General features: G+C 41.5%; 1 protein-coding gene and 3 pseudogenes across 1 annotated transcript in view; 1 reads left to right on the top strand and 3 right to left on the bottom strand.

The window, feature by feature from the left end:
* LOC110057934 (uncharacterized) overlaps nucleotides 1-20,658 on the top strand; it is a 50,432-nt gene that overhangs the window by 21,717 nt on the left and 8,057 nt on the right. The gene's annotated exons all lie outside the window — the stretch shown is intronic.
* LOC149109055 (uncharacterized) lies at nucleotides 22-1,378 on the bottom strand (annotated as a pseudogene).
* Nucleotides 1,353-2,563, bottom strand: LOC149109054 (carbohydrate sulfotransferase 8-like; annotated as a pseudogene).
* Nucleotides 14,883-15,570, bottom strand: LOC149109053 (uncharacterized; annotated as a pseudogene).

Raw genomic sequence — 20,658 nt, 5'->3', positions numbered from 1 at the left:
TTCAGAATAAAAAATAGCGGTAAAAAACGACGTTTCGATCTCTCTGAGATCATTTTCAAGTTGAAGAAAAAACGAATGAAATATACATATATAAATACAAATTAGCGCGTGAGAATGTCAAACGGTAAAACATGTAAATACAAGCGCTAAAATGTAAGTGCTAAAATAATAAAATACTATAAAAAAAACCTATATAAATAACTTTGCACGGATTGAATCTGACTGTTTGTTCAAGGTTGGCTTAAGCTCCTTTACAAAGAGCATTTCGTAAATTAGGCAGTCGAATTTACTTTGGCACTTTTTCAAGATCTTAAAATCCTGATATATGTCACTTGGGACTGTTCTATGCTGCTCTTTGATGTGATTCCCGATTGAAGACGATCCTTTGTGTTCCTCAACGCGTTGATAGAGGTGTCGGCACGTGTACCCGACATAGTTTGCATCACACAAACCACACTTATAGTAGGAAACAACGCGTTGCTGGTTAATGATAGGCGGCTTCTTTTCTTTTGGTTTGACCTCGTGTCCGATCTTGCGGCTTGTATACATGGGACGAATATCAGTTCTAATTTTTCGGCCTAGTTCCCCAAGTTGCCTTCGCACGGAATTGGCCGATCTCTGATCCTTGAAAGGTAACACTATTCTGACAGGCGCTTCATTCACCTTACGTGCTCGAGTAGAAATTGGATCGCCAGAAACTTTCTTGGTGACAAAATTACTGATGGTCGATTGTATCAATTGCGCTGGGTACTAAAGTCGGGAGAACGTCTGTGTGAGATGATCACATTTCAGGTGGAACAGTTGCCAGGTAGATGATAGTTTAAAGGCACGATCCAGCATTGTTTTTAGCAATGACTTCTTGTATTTAACGTCGACGTGGCTCTTGTAATGTAGTAATAATCCGGTGTCAGTTGGTTTTCTGTACACCCTTGTCTCCAGGCGACCATTGCATTTCCTGATGTCCGTTCCCAGGAAAGAAAGTTTACCGTGTTCGCCAAGTTCCATGGTGAAGCTGACAGATGGATGACTCTCATTTAGAGAAGAAAGGAATGCTTCAGCTGTTTTGGTGTCAGGCATTCTGTGCAATGTGTCATCCACATAGCGTTTGTAGAACTTGGGAAACTTGCCTTGGTCCTGAAGTCGATCTTCGATACTGCACATAAATACGTTGGCCATTAGGGGTCCAAGTGGCGAACCCATGGCAACACCATCGGTTTGTTCATACAAACTCCCCTCGAACTGAAAAAGCTGGTTCTTGGCGGCAATATTTAGCAACTCTACCAAGTCTGATTTTGTAATGTTGAGATTATGCTGTTTATTGAAGCAGTCGTCCTTAAATGCCTTTTCAGCTAGAATTTGTATCGTCTCATCAACAGGGACATTGGCAAAGAGCGATTATTAGATTAAGGTAATTCTGAACTTGAGTTGTAAGGTCTAATGAAGTCTTAATTGTTTGCCATGAATATTTTCAATCATGTTTCCAAACAGCTACCCCTCGTCGTCTTCTTCAGGGGAATGGCCTCTAGCCAACGAGAATAATAGTCGACAACCACCAAAAGGCGTTCACCATTTGAGATCTCATGAACATCAACCGAGATCTCTTGCTAGGGTCCATCAAGCAAACTGCTTGACCTCACAGGTTCTGGTTTTGCTCTTGGTCCTAGAAGCTGATAGGGATGGCACGAACGTATGGCATACTTCGTGAATTCCGGAAAAGTCACAGCGCTGCCTCTCTCAAGGGCCTCCTTTGTTGCATTAGGCCTGTATCGTTTGATTATATCTCTATCATACACTGGATGATAACACTCGTTATCTTTCACAAATTTATCCTTGTAAGCGGAAAGCACCCGCTCCATGGGATCCCGGACAAATAGGAACGTAAAATAGTTCTTAATTTTTTGCTTCTATGTTTCTGGAGGGAATTTGCTTAGATGGTTTCTCAAACTGCCCTTATAAATTTGTTTGTCATCTTCTATCAATAGTGACAGTTCCTTGTTCCATTGTGAACTTAAGACTTTGGGTATAAAACAGTAAATAACTTTCCTGCTACGAAACACGTTGAAATAATGAAGATCCTTCCCAAGTACAGTGTCGGCGTTACGTTTGTGCCTGTTGCAGTAATCTTTGACTCGAGCTTTTCGTTCTTGCAAACGAATTTCCATCCTCAAAATCTGATTGATGCTAGCAGAGTCCTGTTTGTGAAAGATGTAAATTAAAATTATTACAAGAACATTTTTAACCCATCATTAGTTTAACGTAATTTTGAACTTGAGTTGTAAGGCCTAATGAAGTCTTAATTGTTTGCCATGAATATTTTCAATCATGTTTTCAAACAGCTACCCCTGGTCGTCTCCTTCACGGGAATGGTCTCTAGCCAACAAGAATAATAGTCGACAACCACCAAGAGGTGTTCACCATTTGAGATCTCATGAAGATCAACCGGGATCTCTTGCCAGAGTCCATCAAGGAAACTGGTTGACATCACAGGTTCTGGTTTTGCTCTTCGTCCTACAAGCTGATAGGGATGGTACAAACGTATGGCATCCTCTACCTTTTTGTCCATTTGCGGTCACCACACTTTCTCTAGCAACCTGGCTTTAGTACGGACCATGCCCTGATGAGCTTTGTGTGCGAAGATGATGGTTTGTTTCCAAAGGCTCTGAGGCATCACAATACGAGTTCCTCTCATCAATACTTGTCCTACTACCCACAGTTCTTCTTTAACCGCTCTGTAGATGGTGAATGACAACTGGCTCCAGTCACCGGTGGTCACAGCTTTGCGTACTAGTTAGATCATCTGCTGTGGCAGTCTCGACTTTCTTCGGCAGTAAAGCGGCTGGCACCGCTGCACTTGCCACGCTGTATGCAAAATCTTTAATTTGTCGGGTGTCCTTATCTTTAGTTAATTCAACGGGTAGGCGGCTGGGGACGTCAGCAGCATTATCTTTGCCTGGTACGTGTGTCAACGTGTATTGCAATTGCTACAAGTACAGGAGCCACCTTTCTATCTGAGCAGATGGAGGTTTGGACTTTGCGCTGAGTAGTGTGACTGGCGGCTTGTGGTCAGTGCGGATCTCGAATTTAATTCCGTATAGGTACAGGTAAAACTGCTCGCAAGCTTATCTGACAGCAAGAATTTCTGTTTCAGATTGGGAGTATCTTGTTTCAACTTTGCTAAGCTTCCGGCTAGCGTCATATATTGGCCTGTAGGTCAGGTCTTCTTGTTTTGCTCCATATCGCCCCAACTCCAACAGGAGAGGCATTGTTTGTGAGCCGTGCTGTGGCAGCTTGTCTGTGGTAGGCCATCACTGGTGCTCTAGTTAGCAGGTCTTTGATTTCTTGAAAGGCTTTGCCCTCTTTGCACCCCAACGGCACTTAGCATCTTTGCTGGCTAGTTCCCGGAATGGACTTGATATACACTGGAAAAGTTGAAAATTTACAGAGTATGTAAATAACATGTAATTAACATGTAAATAATCAAAAAGAGAGCGTAAAGAATAATTTACATGATTTTTCCCCTTTTACATGTTTTGGAGGTTCCATGTAAAAAACATGTAAATATTTCAAGTGAAACATGTAAATAATGGAGAAAACACTGTAAATGTTTCAAAGCAAAGGGCTAAGATGATGTAAATTACATGTAAACTGTTCCTGCAAATACTGTAAATAGCCTGTAAATTTCTTGTGATTTAATCTGGAAACCCGTAGATAACATCTAAATTTAATACTGGGGAGGTTGCCAAAATACTGTAAATAACATGTTAATAAAAAAAAGGGTGGGCTGTAGACAACATGTAAATAAAAAAAGGTGGGTGTAAATAACATGGAAAATGAAAACAGGAGCCTGCAAATAACATGGAAATCAAAAAAGGGAGCCTGTAAATAACATGGAAATAGAAAAAGGGAGCCGAAAAAAACATGCAAATCGGAAAAGGGAGCCTGTAAATAACGTGTAAATCGAAAAAGGGAGCCTGTAAATAACATGGCAATCGAAAAAGGGAGCCTGTAAATAACTTGTAAATTGGAAAAGGGAGCCTGTAAATGACATGTAAATCGAAAAAGAGAGCCTTTAAATAACATGGAAATCGAAAAAGGGAGCCTGTAAATAACATGGAAATCGAAAAAGGGAGCCTGTAAATAACGTAGAAATCGAAAAAAGGAGCCCGTAAATAACATGGAAATTGAAAAGGGGAGCCTGTAACCAACTTGTAAATTGAAAAAGGGAGCCTGTAAAGAACATGCAAATCGTAAAAGGGAGCCTGTAAATAACTTGGAAATCGGAAAAGGGAGCCTGTAAATAACTTGGAAATCGGAAAAGGGAGCCCGTAAATAACATGTAAATAAAAAAAGAGAGCCTTTAAATAACATGGAAATCGAAAAAGGGAGCCTGTAAATAACATATAAATCGAAAAAGGGAGCCTGTAAATAACGTGGAAATCGAAAAAAGGAGCCCGTAAATAACATGGAAATTGAAAAGGGGAGCCTATAAATAACTTGGAAATTGAAATAGGGAGCCTGTAAATAACATGTAAATCGAAAAAGGGAGCCTGTAAATAACATGGGAATCGAAAAAGGGAGCCTGTAAATAACTTGGAAATCGGAAAAGGGAGCGTGTAAATAACATGTAAATCAAAAAAGAGAGCCTTTAAATAACATGGAAATCAAAAAGGGAGCCTGTAAATAACATGGAAATCGAAAAAGGGAGTCTGTAAATAACGTGGAAATCGAAAAAGGGAGCCCGTAAATAACATGGCAATTGAAAAGGGAGCCTGTAAATAACCTGTAAATTGAAAAAGGGAGCCTGCAAATAACATGTAAATCGAAAAGGAGAGCCTGTAAATTACCTGGAAATTGAAAAAGGGAGCCTGTAAATAACATAGGAATCGAAAAAGGGAGGCAGAAACGCTGTACGATAAATAACTTGTAAATAACAACTTGAAGAAAAATGCATGGAATGTACTGTTTTATTGTAATCAAATCTGTTGATCTAAATTATAATAGTAGCAAATATGCAAATTTATACACAATCAGAAATTTATTGCTATCAGTACAAACTTCGTACAATTCAAATAGTTTTTATATGCCATGAATAAGGTTTACATTGTATATACTGCAACAAATAAAACATGTTTTCTTTTCTTTCTGTCTATAACAAGACGACTTAAATGTAATTTTGTACATGGCCAAAATATTTCAAAATTCCATGACTGAGCTCCTTTAACCAAATTCAAGCACTTTTCAAGAAGACTACTAAAATTCAAGACCTTTTCAAGACTGTGCGAAACCATGTCATATTCAGCTCTATTTAATTCATAAATAATAAAATGATTAAGAACTATACTGTTGTCAGCTACAACTATTAAAAATTTTGCAATTTAGATGTATTACTAAATTAAAATTGTTTGCGAATGGATAACTGTCTGAAATATATACTAAATTCACAAAGTCAAATGTAACATAATGATAATACCTTTGTCATAAAATGAATGAATAAACTGTTTTGTCTTACTAAGTAATTAATGTAGGTTTAAATTAGCCTTAATAATTATTACGAAAAATGTGGGAGGCACAATGGCCTCCTAGTTACATATAGTGCGCTCAACTCCTGATCGAGCGATCCGGGTTCAATCCCTAGGCGGGTACATTCTGTTGTGTTCTTGGGCCACACACTTTACTCTCAGTGCCTTTCCACTCAGGTGTATAAGTGGGTACCAGCGAATTTAATGGTGGGGTAATCCTGCAATGGACTGGCATCTCATCCAGGGGGAGTAGAAATAGTCCTAGTCGCTTCCTGCTACAGAAAGCGGAATAAGCTCCAGCCTGTTGGGCCACGTGGCTCATGTGCAGACTTTACCTTTACCATATTATGAAAATTACTGCAATGTAAGTGTGAAGTATTGATCAACTTTTTTCTGTGAATTGTTCTTTTGAAATAACAGAAAATAGGAAGAAAAGATATTTACCACAAGATAGAGATTGACATTTTAAATTCATCATAAAAACATTGATGCCAAAGGAATGTTACATTCCGTAACATAAAATAAAGCTTCTTGCATCTTTTAAGCTATGTCCACAAAGTCACAGTCTCCTTCTTTTTCCAAAAATGAATGGAATCCAAACAGTTCAAACATTCTGGACCCCTGACAAAACATTCACTGTAAACAACATTCAGACTGGTGAAGATCCAAAATTTTACTTGTTTTTGTTTGGTATAAAAAACTGTACTGTAAAAACAAACAAAAAACAAACACAAAAAAAACAATTCATGGGGACCTGTTGAAATTGAAAGGCCTATCTAGTACCATAGTTCCCATAACACGACATAACTTAATAAATTATTGTTCTGGTACTACATGTATGTAAACATAGCCTTTGCTTTTCATGATGAAATCTTATAGCTGCCGTATTCAACAATAAGTATCAACCTAGCAATCTAAGATATTTAAATTTAATGCTAATTCACTAACACAGGTGGGTGATACTTCAAAGCATTAAAAATAATGTTTAAAGTGGTTGAATTAATATAAAGCTGCCAGAGCATATCAAAGTGTTGAAGGTCACCATGTTAGACTGTAATGCACCAGGGGCCCATTTCTCAAAGGTCCCAAAAAGTTTTCGCACATAGAAAGCCATGGCAAAATCTGAAATCTTATGCTTACAGAGCTGTTTTATTCGCTTATTCTCAATATGAACAGAGGTTCCCATTCACACAAGACTTTCAGGCATATACAGCTCTTAGTTTTTAGACACAGATCAATTAAAGATGGCTTTGCGGGCCTGAAAAGTTTCCAGGGCCTTCAAGGCCTTGGACCCCTTATAGAGTCATAAGTACTGTAGACTTCTCAGTTGCTCCTTTTTTCCTGATCAAGCATCAATGCCAAGGAGTATGCATGTATTGACCACTCTCAATTTTACTTCATCCTACAAGTAACAAAACATTTTGTTAAATAAGATAAGTTATGTTTGTGTATGAATCAGCAAATTCTGTGTATGATATCAATCAGCGAATTTTAAACTGGAGTTATTATTTTGTTTCTTATCATTCCAATTTATACTGTGACCTTTGAAATCAGACTGTAGCCGGTCATGTTGACCGGCCAAAGTAATTTTAGCTCGGTCACGTCTCATTTCTGACCGGTCAAGATATTTACGAAAAAATCAAGTACATGTAACGTTGGTCTAATGAAACCTACAAATATAATTTGTTTGTTCCAGTCATTGCTAGACCGTTTAAAAATTGGCTTAATATTTTTCCGAACGGATTTAACCCCAGTCGTTCGAATGGCATTTCTATTGATCTTGAATGCATGACAAACAGCAAGCGAATGGTCTTTAGCCGTTCGAACAGATATGTGTTGGTGTATGTTTTCATGAGAGGTCATAATAAAAATGAAATTAAAACGCTCAGATTTACAGTTGGGGATTTGATTGTTTATTCAAGAATGAACAACGTGACCATCTCAACATGACATGACTGGTCAACATGACTGGCGAGTGAAGTTTTTGGCCGGTCAAGTCACCATTCTGGCCAGACATTGCCCGTTGACCGGCCATTATTTTGAGCCCTGAATATTCATCAATCAAACAGATCTTACATCTACATCTGTAGCTGCTGTGTGACAAAAACATTGCATCTCTGATTGGAAGGCACTGAATGTCAGAGGATGTAGAAGAACTAAACTCAAAATCTGTGGCAGTAAATATTCAATGTTCAATATCTTCTACACTGTAATATTCATGCACAATAAATCAAACTCCTATCAAACAATGTTTAAATAATAAGTCAAGTTATTTGCAGGCACAATTTGATTGTTTCTTACAGTCATGCACTTATGCTCTATTGGTGGACAAAGGTACCGGTGATGTCATAAACATTTGTTTTTGTTTCTTTGTTATGTATTACAAGGCAGATAGATTCCATGTTGCCATGCATCTGTTCAGTAATAGATCACAGAAGAGTAGTATAGGGGGGCGGTTTGAGACCTAGCCAATCAGAAGGCGTTATTTCGGTCACGTGACGCGTCTAGACCAATCAGCGTGCAGGATTTTCGGTCTAAGTCAGCGGTTGCATTAGTTCGCATTAGAGAGGTCTGGGGCGAGCTCGGCCAAAGTTGGGCGCGAGGAAGTGAGGTCATGGGGTCGGAAGTGACGTCACAGACCACGTAAACACATTAAAATTTTTTTTTATTTTTTCCAATCCCGGTTGCGTCCAGGTTAATCCACTGGTGTAGGAAACATCGTCAAAGTATTCGGGTGACCAAAATCGGGACATACGATTTGACGATGTGACGGTGACTTCGTTTCTGTTGTAAGCGTACCTTTGTCCATCCCTATCGTATTCCGCTATGTGAGTGAAGCGTTCTCGGTGTACGATTTCTTGCAGGCAGGGATACACTGCTCTTGGAATGAGTTTGTTGACCAATTGGTAAAATGTTTTTCTGACTTCTTCGGTGGGTTCGATAGGGGTGTTGACTGCCGCGTGAATGTACAGAGGATTTCTTCCATCAGGAGAAGTAGAGATAAACCAATCCAGTTGGACCCAGAAGATGCACCAAACTAAAGGATCGATGGGAAAAGGAAGAATGTCCCAGGAGATGGTATCTTCTTGGTGGATGGTGTGGGCTATGGCGCTGGCTCGGTTATCACTGATGGCGTTTCGGGCACGTTCCAAGGGCGTGGGACCCGCGAGTTGGGGGGGGTAACACCCAAATCGGTTGGTTTTCGGGACTGTCTCCCAAGTTTTCGTTGGCTCGGAGATCGATGTTGTCGTCGACGATGATGGTGTCGTTACTGTCTTCAAGGGAGGGACGTCGACAATGTCCACATTGGAAGCTTTGTTCGTTGGCCATTTTGTAGCATCGTTTGTGTAGAAATTTTCGACAACGTACGACGGATTCGATATCTAATTCAGTTTACAGATGAAACATGTGTCTTTAAACGCGGAGAGTTCGGTTCCCAGTCCTTGTAATCGTAGACTTTGCCTGGAAGCCATGATGGAAAATCACGGCATGTGCTGTAGCTCGCTCGTTTAAATAGATGGGGTCATGTGATTTTCGGGTGCCTGGTGGAGGGGTGATGGAAAAGGAGGGTTATGATTGGTGGAGGTGTTGATTAAAAGGAAGTGCGGCGTGACTCTTCGTTTTTTTGTTGAGAATGCCTATTTCGCGATCTTACGAAACTATTTTGGCGGAGTTGGATGCGAGTTTGGAGCGACTGAGTGACGAATGGGAACTTGTTCAGTCGAAGAAGCGACGCGCCACGAATACGAATGCGCAGGAGTTATTGAAGAGGAAAATAAATCTGATATTGAGGGTGATCCTGAAACTTCAAAAGTGTCGAGGCCGTTTGGTGAAGATTCACGATGAGTATGGGAACAGTGTGGAGAGACTTATCTGACATGGACAAGTTGTTTGATTACTTTAGTAAATTTTGAAGACAAGAAATTGAAAAAAAGTTTTCTTTATTGTTTACCGAAAATGTTTGACATCCATAACCAAAAAGCGTGACATTCTGTAACAGGACAATGATGGATACTCTCGTCTTGATGAAAACCGCAGCTGGGTAATAAACGTTCACTTGAAATGATGTGTCTGAGTTTGTCGTATTTGGGACAACCCAATGTTTCTAGATCGAGACGAGGAATGTTCAGTTTCGTTAGCAGATCTTTTTCCACGTGTCCTCCCTTGTAGCCCACCACGGTTCTCTGACCGTCTTTGTACATGGAGTAGATATCCTGGATCAGTTCGTTGAGGACTTCGGGTGGTTGAAAACGTTCGGCCTTGAGGGGTTGATAGCTCAATCCATGTATCTTCCTTATCACAAAACTCACGGTTCGTTTGTCTTTGTCGCTCAACTCTTTGTAAGGGATGGAGATGCGAAAAGCGTGTCTTCCATATTCTCGGTTCCAAGTGTAATAACCCAGTTCTCTGACTTGAAAGGTCTTGTTGATGAAAAAACCTTCTAAATCCAAAATGAAGCAAAGATTGTCCTGTAACGCCTCCATGTTTGAAACTGACGCTCAACTTTTTTTTTGACTGCCTTTTATGAAAAATGGGAGGACCAATGAGAGCTTCCCTCGTTCACTTGGGTGGAGGCAATCCCCTTCGTTCCGGGTACAAACGTTCGTTGGGGGTGAATTCATCAAACAGGTGCTGTTGGTGAAATTCTTGGGCGGCGTTGTCTCGGAGTATTCGGTCTAGGTTGGACTTGGTGTGGGGGCTCAAATCACTTCGATTCCAGTTCCCTTCGAAGGGGCCGAGAGGAACTCTTCTCTCTACACTTTGTTGAAGGGGGTGGGGTTCCAACCAAAGCTTTCTACCCTCTTCTAACCAAGCTCTGACCTTGGTTTGTGGAAATTCGTCGGCCCATTGAAAGATGTCGCAATAGCGCTTGGAACACCTGAAGTAAAACCTGCCTGGGTTCTTTTCTGATCTGGACATGCTCATGATGAGAGGTCTTTGGCGATAGCATTTCATTTTTTCCACGGGTAATTGAACATAGTAGTCGTTCAGCATACGTTGGCTGGAAGCTACATAATGCTGCACGTTGTCTACGCCTGAACAGGCAAAACAATCGGGGACGGGACATTTGTAATAGGACCAACGCCCGTACGCGGTCTCCGTCTCTCGCTTCTTTAATTCTTGCTTGGGGTGCCTGGGGCAAGGAAACTGTGTGGGGGGTGGTGAAGGGTTCCTGTAGGGTGTGTCTGTTTTCCATTCCTTTTTCATACCGTCGAGGAAGGCATCGGGATCGAATTCGTCTCGCTTGATTTCGTCTTTGACGTCTGGCACGGGGAAGAAGGTGTGGATGGCGTGGGGATTATCTGCGTCGAAGAAACAGAGGACAAGTTATTTTCTTTTTTTTAATCGTTCGAGTATGCGCATTCGTCTGGGACCTAAGGTTCGTCGTTTATGCTGAAGTTTGAGTATGAGCTTTTGTTCTTAACGTTTTAAAGCGAAGTCACCGTTTCTTAACGGATAATCGTCTTAACAGGTTAATTCTATTTCTTGTATGGAGTGGTGGAGTTTATCGTAAATGGTTTTGATCGTGACTTTAGATTGGAAATGAACTTGTTTACCTTCGGGTGGTTCCTGCTTGATTTTCTTCTTCTTCTTTTTGTTGTCTTTGTTGTCTGATTTCTTTCTCTTCTTGGTATTAACAGGATATTTGGCGGGCGAATGAGGATTGAGACTATAATCTACATAACCTTTACCGACATCCTGCGCTTGGTCTGGTAACATGCAGCGCGTGGGGGATTCGTCTGGACTGGGTTGCGGCGGTGGCGGCTCCATGACTTTGGTTCCTGTCGCTGACGACGACTGAAATGAAATGAATGAAACTCTGACGTTATATTTTTAGGGTCTGGATCGACCAATCAATGCGCAGTACTTTTCCATGACGTGGTCAGTACTTTTCCATCACGAAAGTGATTGTACTTGATTGACAGTCCTTGGTGTATAAAAAACGCGGTTCCACTGTTTGGAATTCACTTGACACGATGGATTGCAGCGAAGAGACTCCGCTGGTCGATTTTGAAGGAATGAATAAGGAGGCTACAACCTTGAAGAGAGGGAAGGTCGAGAAGAAAAAGAAGCAACCTGCTAAGGAGGAAATCCCGGTTTGTAAGATGGTGGTGGATGAGAAGAAGAAAGAAGAACCTGATCTTTTGCTTTTGTTGATCAAAAAGACCATCGATACTATTTTGCTGGAGGAAGCCAGTGAAATAGGGATCAAGATGGATAAGTACCGAGGTGTTTTGTCTGGGGGTATTTGAAAGTGGCGGATCAGATGGATGCGGCGGGAAGTCGCGTGAAGTTGCATAAAGTGGTCGATGCGTTGCGAACAGGCTAGAAAGAGTGGAAGACGACTGGGGATGACAAAGCGACCCTTGACGCGTTCTTGAAAGCCATGGAAATGAACTTTGGTTTAACTCGTGATTCAGTACTTTTACTTTAGGGTGGCGTCTTGTTGTATTGACCAATGACCGTCTTTCTTTTTTTACTATAAAACGTTACGTTGCGGTTCTTGTTTTTATCATTTTATTCAAGATGTTGACCGTGTTGTACAGTAATAGCAACGAGATCATTCATTTGATCGAGTCGGTGTGTGGATTTCACGTGTCGCCTTTGGGTTGCATCGATGAGGAAGAAGGGGTTGACAACCTGTTGCTGTTCGACATTTTGTTTTATGAGAAACCTCAACACGACTGGACCACATCCTGAACTATTTTGTCTACGTCCTGAGTGGGGATGGCAGATTCTTCCTTTACTGAAATCCGCAGGACATAGAGCTTATCTCTTCACCATCGATTGGCACTCCATGGTCTACATCAAGGAATTGGATGTGATTCGTTTTGTGCCAGCCGTTATTCCACCGGTCAGAATGAAGGACAGGTTCTGTCTGTTGGCCACGTCGAGTTTGACCTTCATGATGAGACAGAAGATCAGGAAGATGATTGAGCCCCTCACCTACGCGAGAGATATCTCCGTGAGATTGAGCGAGAAACTGAATCGTCCGATTTCGTTGGGGACTCCCGCTTATTTCAGGGAACTGGCTGAAAAGATGGAGGATTTTTTGGCGCGATTGATGACGGAGAAAGAACAGTGTGACCTTGTAAATAGTTTTAATCACTGTTTGTTCAACGAGGATGACTAAATGGTGTAGTGGTCAGCGCGTTGGCCTCAAAACAAAGGTCCCTGGTTCGAATCCTGGTTTAGTCCTTTTTTTGGATAAAAGCAGTGATGTGACAAAAATAAAATTCATTTTTTGGTGATCATGACTAGTGCATGGTATAGTCTCTGCGAACGCTGCGAGCTTTTATATGCCAAGTATGGAGAGAAATATCCCATTCCCTCGTTGATAGGTCAAAACCCCGAACAGGAGTTTTTGGACAGCCATGTGGAAGAAAACGTCTGGCGTTTCGTCGTCTTCAGATTATGGTTGAAACGACAACCCATGCCAATCGGGTGGTACGCAATCATAAAACGAGAACACCCTGAGCTGATTAGACAATCTCTCTGTCGATTGGCGACATTATGAGCACGAAAACCCGAAAGAAGAAGAAGGTGGATCGTTATGCCAACTTGTTGAGGTCGTACGAGGATCCCGATGTCCCAGGAAGTCTGGGAGGCGTGACGCGTTTTGCCAAAGCCCGAGGATTACCCATCGAGCCGGTGCGAAAGAGATTGGAAGCCAGTTTGGGATGCACGCTTCACAAACCCACACGTCGTCGTTTTCGTACCGCACCCGTGATGGTCTACGGTATCGACGAACAATGGGTGGCGGATCTCATCGAAGTGGGAAACATTGCCAAATCGAATTGAGGGTACAGGTATCCGTTGACGGTGGTGGACGTGTTGTCCAAGTACGCTTGGGTGGAACCGGTCAAGTCCAAGACTGGCAAAGACGTGACGGCACCCTTCGAGAAAATTTTGAAACGCAGTGATGGAAGTATACCTCGCAAGTTGCAAACCGATGACGGCAAAGAATTTTACAACAAGACCTTAGCTTTCAAACCCTGATGACACGAAAAGACATTCGTCATTTTTCGACCAGCGGCGATACCAAAGCTAATGTGATCGAACGATTCAATCGCAAATTGGGAGCACTTTTGAATTCAACTGATAGCCAGTAATTGCACGCGTTATTTTTTTTAGGGCTAGATTGAAAATACTACAAAAAAATATAGTCAATGTCCAACAATATGTAATAGTGCTTTTGCAACACAAGCTAAACGATGTATTCAGGAGCAAAACAGAAAATGTCACGTTTCAGATTGTTATCACAGTGTGAACTAAGACTGGGAGCTGTTAGGAATAATAGAAAATACAATCCAATACCTAAACGCCAATTTTACCGCGGACAATTCGGACTTGGCTCCTTGGAGGCTTGGGTGTATAAACTTGGGGGTATCAAGCAAAAGAGATCACATTGCGGTAAAATGGTGGAAGAGTAGTTTTTTTAAATTTTTTTTCCTTGTCTCAGAGAGAAGTTAGAATTTGACTACACTATATGGAGATGGACCCCTTATCTACAGGAGAGAGCAAGAAAAATCCTTGCTAAATTTTCAAAAAGTAACGAGAAACATAAGAAGAGTCTTGATTGTTAACCTTTTGTATAAGTCCAGATTGACTTTAAATTGGCTTTCACAATCAGATGGAAAAACTATCAACAAAATGTTCTCCTCAGATTCAGTGATTTGTAGTCATGCACGCGGGTTATCATGAGAGTGAGTCACCTGGAGTGATGAACTTATTAAGGGAGTATAGCCAAGTATTTATTCATTATAATAGTCAGTAAATATGATACTTTGTTTTGATTGAGAATTTAAATATAACAGTTATTAATTCGGTTTAAAGTTATACAGTAGTTTTCAATATTTTATGTTTTCGATGTCTACATATTTATGCTTTTTGGTCGGTCTGTTTTGCCGGCTTGTTTCTTGGCCTAAAACTCTACCTAAACAGTTTAAATCGAAAATGTTTCAGTGCTGGGCATAAGTTTAGTGTGGCCATAAATTGGGCGACGAATAAAGATAGGTTAACAATTTCATTAGTTACCAAGGTATTTAAGTTTGAACAAGCATTCAAGAGAGTTGAAATTCCTATTTGTTAAATGTTAGAAAGATGTTTGGCGTTTCCCACTTGACTTGTGTGGTGTGTTCGTCCTAATATACGTACTAAACAACTCGGTTCATAAAAACATGTTTTAATCATTTGACATCTCGAGACCACATGCTGAGCATACGGGACACTATATCTCCCCTAAGTTATTACAAAAACAAACAAGTATATCTATAAAGGTAGAGATAACAAACTTAAAGTGACTAATAAAGTGTTGGAAAGAAAGTTCAGATTCTCTTATTTTCTTCTGAATAATTTAAACTATACGCATACATAATCTTGCATTCAGGCGGATGCTTGTCTGGCACGCAGAGGGCGCGAAGCAACTGAGGGCAAGGGGCCAGACGGAGCTTTCCGTGTATCTGCTGTTGGTTGACTGGGGCTGGTATTCGGGTGATCCTGTTTGGGCTGCACTGGCCGCTCGGGTAGGTGTAGCTGCGGATCTCTTTCCCCTTTGTCAACAGTTTCAGGATCAACAAACCTTTTCATGTGAGCAATGTTGCGCATCTTATTGTTCCCATTTGTGTCTTGGAAGATGACAGCATTTTCATGTTTGCGAGTGACAATGTAGGATTCTGGCTCACAGTTAGGTGAGAGCTTGTTTCCACGTGTCTGCTTTAATAGCACCTTGTCACCCTCCTCAATATTGTTGTGTTTAGCTGCCCGTGTTCTGTCTGCATATTCCTTTTGGCGGAATTTTGCACGATTGTCTCTCTCTCAACAGCTGTTGCCAATATGCGTCCGTTGTAACGTCTTTGGAGAATTTAAATCGAGGAAGCTTGTCGCGCAGTGTCCTCCCTATCAGTAGTTCTGCAGGCGACACTCCAGTAACAGTATGTGGGGTAACTCTATACTGGAAAAGAAAGTTCTGAAGTACTATTCTCCAATCTTTCCCTTCAAGGCGAGCAATTCGCGCTATCTTCAGAATTGTTTCATTGCCACGTTCCACTTATCCGTTGCTCTGTGGCCAATAGAGTACGCCCTTCTTGTGGCTTATCCCCAAGTATTCTAGGATGACCTCAAATTCCTTTGACGCGAATGATGGTCCATTGTGACTGCGAAGAGTTTCTGGTAGTCCATGTGTTCTGTAAATAGCTTCCATACTCTTTATCACGTGTTGTGCATTCGTCTTCTTCAGGGGAATGGCCTCTAGCCAACGAGAGTAATAGTCGACAACCACCAAGAGGTGTTCACCATTTGAGATCTCATAAAGATCAACCGGAATCTCTTGCCAGGGTCCACCAGGCAAACTGCTTGACATCACATGTTCTGGTTTTGCTCTTGGTCCTACAAGCTGATAGGGATGGCACGAACGTATGGCATCCTCCACCTGTCTGTCCATTTGCGGCCACCACACTTTCTCTCGCAACCTGGCTTTAGTACGGACCATGCCCTGATGACCTTCGTGTGCCAACATGATGGTTTCTTGCCAAAGGCTCAGGCATCACAATACGAGTTCCTCTCAAAAATACTTGTCCTACTACCCACAGTTCTTCTTTAACCGCTTTGTAGGTGGTGCCTGACAACCGGCTCCAGTCACCGGTTGTCACAGCTTTGCGTACTAGTTGAATCATCGACTTGCTTCGGCAGTAAAGCGGATGGCACCGCTGCACTTGCCACTCTGTATGCAAAATCTTTAATTTGTCGGGTGTCCTCATCTTGAGTTGAGCCAACGGGTAGGCGCGCGGCTGAGGACTTCAGCAGCATTATCTTTGCCTGGTACGTGTGTCAACGTGTATTGGAATTGCTGTAAGTACAGGAGCCACCTTTCTATCCGGGCAGATGGAGGTTTGGACTTTGCACTGAGTACTGTGACTGGCGGCTTGTGGTCAGTGCGGATCTCGAATTTAATTCCGTATAGGTACAGGTAAAACTTCTCGCAAGCCCATCTAGAGTTTCTCTTTCAGATTGGGAGTATCTTGCTTCAACTTTACTAAGCTTCCGGCTAGCGTAATATATTGACCTGTAGGTCAGGTCTTCTTGTTTTGCTCCAGGATCGCGCCAGCTCCAACAGGAGAGGCATCGTTTGTGAGCCGTGCTGTGGCACCTTGTCTGTGGTAGACCATCACTGGTGCTCTAGTTAGCAGGTCTTCGATTTCTTGAAAGGCTTTGCTCTCTTTGCACCCCACTGGCACTTAGCATCTTTGCTGGTTAGGTCCCACAATGGACTTGATATGGTTGCAAAGTTTAGGATGGACTTCGCACCATATTGAACTGACCTGAGGAAACTTCTTACTTCAGACTGGTTCTGGGGCGTTGGTGCTTCAACTATAGCTTTCCCTCGTTCACTGGAGACTTTCAGTCTTTCACCAGAGAGTACATTACCCATGTAAACCATGCTACTAAAATCAATGCCACACTTATCATAGTTCAGGGTGAGGCCACATTCCTTCAGCTTGCGCATGACCCTGTCTAAGTTCTCATCGTGTTCTTTGTCGTCTGCCCCAAGGACTCGCAGGTCATCATGGAGGCTGTGTGCACTTTGGCAGCCTTTAATTACTTGCCACACGATTTGTTGGAATTTTTCCGTGGCCAAGTTCACGCCAAAGAGTAAGCCCTTATACCTGCATAAACCATCAGGCGCAGCAAATGTTGTAATGTCGCTAGAGTCGGGATGTAACTTAATTTGGTGGAAGGCCATATTTAGATCTAGCTTGGAGAAAACGTTGGCATAGGAGACCTCTTGAAGTGTCTCTACTGGGTGTTTCTCCCGTACAATGGCCTAAATTGCTTGCCTCATGTCAAGACATATTCTGATGTCACCATTAGGCTTTTCAACCACAACTAAGGCATTCACCCACCTTTTTGGTCCCTCCACCTTACCGATGACATCAGGTTTGAGCAATTCTTCAAGTTTCTCAGTGACTTTAGCTCATCTACTAAAGGGAATTCCGCGTACTAGCTGAGCGACTGGTTGAACATTCTCATCAATGTGGAGTTTTAGCTGATACCCTTTGAGCTTGCCAAAACCTTGAAATACTTTTGGGAATTTGATCTTTAGTAGGGCCTTTCTGTCAATTTGGTTTGCAAGGTTTTCCATGTCATCAGATTTAATATCACATCTGTTAATGGACACGCCGACCCTTACGCCCAGCAACTCGGAGGCTTCACGGCCTAGAAGCGTCGCTGCCATACCGCACATTACATTAAACTCAGTATACAGGGATTTGTGGGTCTGTGGTATTTGCTCATTAAAACCATACCTCCCTTAAGCTGGAGTGGTTCCACAGAAGTATAAGCATAAACCCTCTTATTACACTCCAACAAGCCAACATTATTCCCCGTTACAAAATGAAACATTTCCTCTGAAATTAAATTACAAGTAGCACCAGAGTCAGTAACCACGTCTACAAGCTTATTTTCAATCATGAGTTTCATAGTGTTCTGTCCATCAGTGCTCTCGGCGTTGAACACGTAAAAATCATCATTGCATGCTTACACGGTTCTCTGCACTCGTGTCTCCGGTCACGTTGTGTACATCACGTTGTTCCTTTGGTTTTCCTTCAAAATGACCCATTTTGCCACACTTTCCGCAGTTGTGGTCACGTAAGCGACGGCAATCTTTCGCGAAGTGACCACTTTAACGCACCGCCAACATTTCTCCCCTTGTTTTGGATCACTGGACAAGCTGTTTATTCGGGGATAGGAATAAGCGTTGCTTTGTCAGTACTGACTGACGATTTCCAGGAGTTTGCTGAGAGTCAGTGTTTCCTCACGGTACAACTTTGACTTGCAATTGAGATTTTTGTCATTCAGGAAGGAAATGGCGCGATCTTTCACCTGATTGTCCCTTTTGCCCCTCGTAGTCACACTGTCTACTAGTTTCTGCAGGCGAGAAATAAAACTGTTGATGGTTTCACACCAGCCAATGGAGTAGCCGCTAAATGTCTGTCGGGCCATCAGAGCGTTCTTTTTGAGCTTGAAGTGTTCCGAGAGCCAGTCCAAAGCTTTTTTGTAATCTTTCGCTTCGCCTCGTGCTTCGGCAGGAAACGAATTGTGGAAACCATCTCGGACTTTGGGCCCAGCTAGGTAAAGTAGTAGCGCTCTTTTTGTATAGGGTCACTGATTCCCGAGGCAGTAACATAGAGCTCAAATTGTTCTTTCCAAGTTAACCATCGTTGTGCAAGTGTAGCTACTTCACCGACAGCGTCGACGGCAGGCAATCCAGGTAATCCGCTCAAGCATACGACCATCTGTACGAGTTTTGACCACCGTTTAAACACGTTTCCACTTCAACAGCCGTTCGGCGAGTTAAATATCCGTTTTTCTCGTCGCCAAATGTGGTGTCTTCGTCCTAATTAATACACTAAACAACTCGATTTATAACAATAAAATGTTTTAATCATTTGACATCTCGAGACCACATGCTCGCTACAATATATCCCGTAATAATAACAATACAGTCACAATCAACATACGAGACACTAAAACTTGTTATTTATTTTCTTTAAAGACTGTTTTTCCCTTTTTCTGAACAGTATTAATCACTTCGGAAATATATAAGGGCGTTGAGTGAGACATACATGTGCTTTTAAAGACCAGCTTTCTTTTATTTGTAGGCGGTTTATTACTGCTATTTTAATCTGACACTTAAATGAAGGTATTACTGACTTACTTACTTGTCTCTAGGATATTAGTGGCGCTCTCATGACCTTAACATTGGTATTTACGACATCTGTACAGTATTTGTAGCCAATGGGTATTATAGAGGTGTATCCTTTAGGAGTAAACTCCATGTCCACGGTAATGGAGCTAATTGGTTATAGCGTTACAACGGTTATAGGTTATAACGACCTTCAAAGGTGTCATTGATTGTTTATAGGTTATAACGACGGGGGAGGGTGGAGTGGAGTTTGTTGATAGTTGGGGAGATAGACGGAGTTGCAGGGAGAAGTAATTTGCCCAAAAAAATTTCCTGTAGTGTTTTCTGAGTCAAAGTTTGGACTCCCGATCAAAAATTCCTGGATCCGCCCCTGAATACGTACCTCGAACTCAGTGCCCTAATGAATTTCCAGAGTGATTTAAATCGCATTGGAAATTCAGGTAGACAGGCGCTCTCAGTGGTGAGTTAAGTTCTGACTGGTTCTATAGCTGAGTTAGTTATTCAGTGTTAAAATACTGTTCAGAAAAGGGGAGAAATAGTCCTTAAACGAGATAAGTGACAAGTGAAGTGAGAAACGCCCAAAAAATTCCTTACATTTAACAAATGGGAATTTCAACTCTGTTGTATGCTTGTTCAAACTTAAATACCTTGATGACTAATGAAATGCTTTTCCTATCTTTATTCGTTGCCCAATTTATGGCCACAGTAAATTTAAGCCCAGTAAACATTTCCGATTTAAACTGTTCAGGCAGAGTTTTAGGTCGAGAAACAAGCCAGCAAAACAGACCGGCTAAAATGCATAAATATTAAAACATCGAAAACATTAAATATTGAAAACCACTATTTAACTTTAGACTGAATTTTATTATCTGCAGGCTTAAATGTTTAAGTTATTATTTCATTACTACAGATTTCTTTGTGAATTACTTCAACGATTTATGGCTTAAAGGCAATCTTTATGGTTCAATAATGCACTATATGGACCCTGTTCATAAATGGCTGCCAATTATAAATTCTCTTGCATGTCTTTGAATTTGATTCACTGAACTCGTTTGGGGCAAAAAATTCTTTTGAAAAATCAACTCGAAAACGAGGTTAGTTAGGTTAATTTTAATACTTACAAAAGAATTTATAATCGGCAGCTATTTATAAATAGGGTCTATAATACAACTTGAAACGTAAATATCGTCAATATTTTCTACTGAGTAAATAAAGGGTAGATCATCGCACTTATCCCGAAGTAACGGAATATTATAAATTAATAACGATTATATTTAAAATCTCAGTCAAGACGAAGTATCATATTCATTGACCGGTATAATGAATAAGTACTCGGGTATACTCTCTTAATAAGTTCGTGACTCCAGCTGACTCACTCTCATGATAACCCGCGTGCATGGTTACAAATCACTGAATCTGAGGAGAACATTTTGT

The sequence above is a fragment of the Orbicella faveolata genome, unplaced genomic scaffold, assembly GCF_042242905.1.
Source record: "Orbicella faveolata isolate gen_17 unplaced genomic scaffold, um_ofav_v1 contig_25, whole genome shotgun sequence".
NCBI lineage: Eukaryota > Metazoa > Cnidaria > Anthozoa > Scleractinia > Merulinidae > Orbicella > Orbicella faveolata.
The sequence above is the reverse complement of the archived record's forward strand: the minus strand, read 5'-3'. Positions and strand labels throughout refer to the sequence as shown.